This window comes from Poecilia latipinna, unplaced genomic scaffold (assembly GCF_001443285.1).
Source record: "Poecilia latipinna isolate Pla-1442-1.1 unplaced genomic scaffold, P_latipinna-1.0 Scaffold119, whole genome shotgun sequence".
In the NCBI taxonomy this organism is placed as follows: Eukaryota; Metazoa; Chordata; class Actinopteri; order Cyprinodontiformes; family Poeciliidae; genus Poecilia; species Poecilia latipinna.
This window is the reverse complement of record NW_015112735.1, coordinates 409,412-412,902: the sequence shown is the minus strand read 5'-3', so window position 1 is coordinate 412,902 and position 3,491 is coordinate 409,412.

Sequence of the window (3,491 nt, the reverse complement as noted above, 5' to 3'; positions counted from 1 at the left end):
ACCAGCGGAGGGATATATGGAAGGTGCAACGGCTCATAATATTTAACTCAATATTCATCCACTTTCACGGCATTCCTTTTTTCTATAAAAGCACAAATGATCATATTTAATTTATATTTTCAATATACATGTATAAATACTGGCGTATTTCAAAGATTACACAGACACCTGGGCGCTACTTTCAGGAAGTCCGTTTGTGTTAAATGGCTCAGTAGCTGCATCCACGTGAGCCGGCGAACGCACAAAACACAGATGTACAAACAGTATGTACGAGATGTCAGCGTCTCCTGTTGGTGCATGAGCACTACAGGATAATTATTCTATAAAGAAACTGAAACATTCATTTAGAAAGCACATTTTGAAGCCTGACCAATGAAGAAGTGACTCTAAAGCGCCTATTTAATGACTGCCGTAGACATACAGGCTAATGCATTTTTTACATAACAAATATTCATAAACCAATAACCCCTGAAACTGAAATTCTTTTTGGTTTTTGCAGGAATTTTTTTTGCTGCCATTTCTGGCACAAACGACAGAGAATAAAAAAGTAAAGTTAAAGCCAAAAATCAAATTGCACTGAGAAAAATGCATTTTCAGTGATGGAGAAAGAACTCAGCTTCCTCTGTTTGGCTCAAAATGACCTTGATCTCTCGCTTTCAATGTGTCAGTCTCTTGAGTCAGAAATTGGTAAATGCAATACCAATACAAAGTACACAAAGTGGTTGTGTACTTTGTTGTTAGAGTACACAACCAAACCTAATTTTTCTGCCATTTGTATCAACTGGAGTTATATGAAAAATGAAATATAAAATCCCCAGGGACAAAGTAGAAAAGCCCATCATTTCAATCAGATTTAAGTCAAGACTTTAACTGGACTAATCCAAAACCTTTTCTCTTTTATTTTTAACATTTGCATTGTCTGGATCATTGGATCATGATCTCGATCATTGTCCTGCTGTATAACCCAAGTGCATTTGGTCACAAAATGATGAGCGAATATTCTCCTTAGGATGTCTTCAAGAGAAAACATAATTTGTGGTTCCATCAATTATGGCAAGTTATCCAGGTCCTAAAGAAGCAAAACATATCTAGACCATCACTACCTCTACCATAAAGGCCATTTTCCATGGTCCCTTTTTAATACACTGAACTGAAGATAGGTCTGCAGTTCTTTCAGTGATGTTCTGTGGGGGTTTTTGTGAACTTGTAGATCAGTCCATCAATGCACTCATGGACTAATTTTGGTAAATTGCCCACTCCTAGGAATGTTCACCAGTATTATATGTTTTCACTGATTGTGGATAGTGGCGTTCACTGTGGTTTGCAGTACCAAAGCCTTAAAAATTGCTTAACAAATTATCAATGTCAGTAACCTCTTTTTTTTTTTTTTTTTTACGGTAATCTGTTTTTGAATTTCTTTAGCTCTTTATTTAATTTTAAATCTTGTATCCTCCTTCATGGTATCAGACAGATTGTATTTAACTGACTTTGTTAATTCTAGCTTGTTAAGTCCAGCTGCAATCCAAACTGGGTGTGGCTTCTAAAATTGAACTGAACTTAATTTCTGGTCTAACAGTGAGCTCCTACAACTTTTCACATAGAGAAAGATTCTTTTGGATTGTGTTATTTTTTCATACATTACATAAATTCAGCCTTTGAAAATTGCTCTTGCACTTACTCTGATTATTTTATTCTGAAATGAAGAATCCTTTAATGACATGAAACATGCATGACAAAACAAGAAAAACCAGAACAAATTTCCACTCAGTCATGCTCAATAAATTAGAATATGTGTTGCAATGAGATTTATCTTTCAAATCAAAAGTATCATTTGGAAATAACCTTTTGACATAAACATGCTTTTCATCAAGCCCTTTTTGCAATTAAATGTTTTTATTAGTCTGATTTAACAATCTAATCTTGAATGGTGTGTTTTTATTAGTTGTAATTGTCTTTTCTATGCCGGATAACAATAAACACAAAGAGATGTTGCGTACACTTAATAGAAGCCATAAACTGATTCCTCTAATTCATCATGAACTACAGCAAGCCTAAATTATTAATGTAAAAACATTGGTCTTTAAGTAGTAATGGGAGCAATCAAATAAATACAGCAGAAGGACTGTACTGTTTGGAGTATAATGACATGAACATAACAATGGTAATTTGACATAGTATTTCAGTTATTTTTTAATTAAAACACTAGTTACATATGTTACAAGATGCAATTAGTGCACAACTAATTAAAATTACTGTTAAATCACAGAGAAGTTACAAATATTACAGAAAGGAATGATATGATAAAGGTAAAAAAAAACATGCTGCATATAGAATAAGCACAAGACTCAAGATTTACTGTAATGTAATTTACTGGAGAGCCACAAGATGCCATGCAGAGCAAAATCAGGTTGCCCAAGCTCACTGAAAGACGTTAGAAAACAACTACACGTTAACCAGAGATAAGCATAACTAGATGTAGAATCAGAAGCACATTTAAAAGACACAAATAAAAGTATTTATTGCACAAGGGAAATGTTGATTTCACTGAAAGTTTGAGTATTTGTGGAACATAATAGCAACCGCAACCGCATAAAAAAAGGAAATTATTTGTTTAAAGTCTTTTTTATTACTTATTTATTTAACTTATTTTTAGTTAATTTATTATTTATTTAATGACATTTAAGCACTGGCACAATATTTTCTTCTGTGGGATTAAAAGTTCTTCTTACGTAATCTTATTTTAGTTAAATAACCTTCAGTTGTGCTATGAGTTTCCCATAAAGTCCACTTCAAAACTTATAGTGTCTCTTCCCTGCTAAAACATGTATCCCCACAGCTTAATGCTACCACCACCATATTTCACCATGGGATAGGTCTGTTTTGGATTATATCCAATATTGCATGTAAGCCAAAAGTCCAAGTTTTGTCTTAGTGTCTGACCATACAAAATCTATCTGTGTTTTTCTACTGTGGACTGCTATTTGTCGAAAAGTGGGGAAATTCTTTATCCCTGTTTTTTCTACTTCACTGTTACTTACTAACTTTTGTTGGTCTATAACATAAAAATTAAATGGAATCCAATGATGTTTATAATTATGAAAAATAGTGAATTTATTAATTACCGGAGCAGGGTAGTGATGAGTAACATTTACTTGAGCAATAAAAACAATGAAGAGTACTTTTACTACACCTTACTTTTCACTTGTACTTGGGTAATATTACAAAGTAATGCTACTCTTACTGGATAAAAATATCTGGATACTCTACCCAAACCAAGTAGCTTCTCTGAATGAAGAACAAATTTTAATGAAAAATTAAACAAACAGACACACACCAGCACTTTATTTTGATATGAGGCCTTTTGTTTGTACACAAGGTAATTTTTTTAAAGTTATTTTCTGCTGAGCCTGTCATGTTAACTTGGATATTGTCACTACTTTACCCTGTTCTGCATTAGTTATTGTGAGATTTCATTTCATTTCATTTGTGTT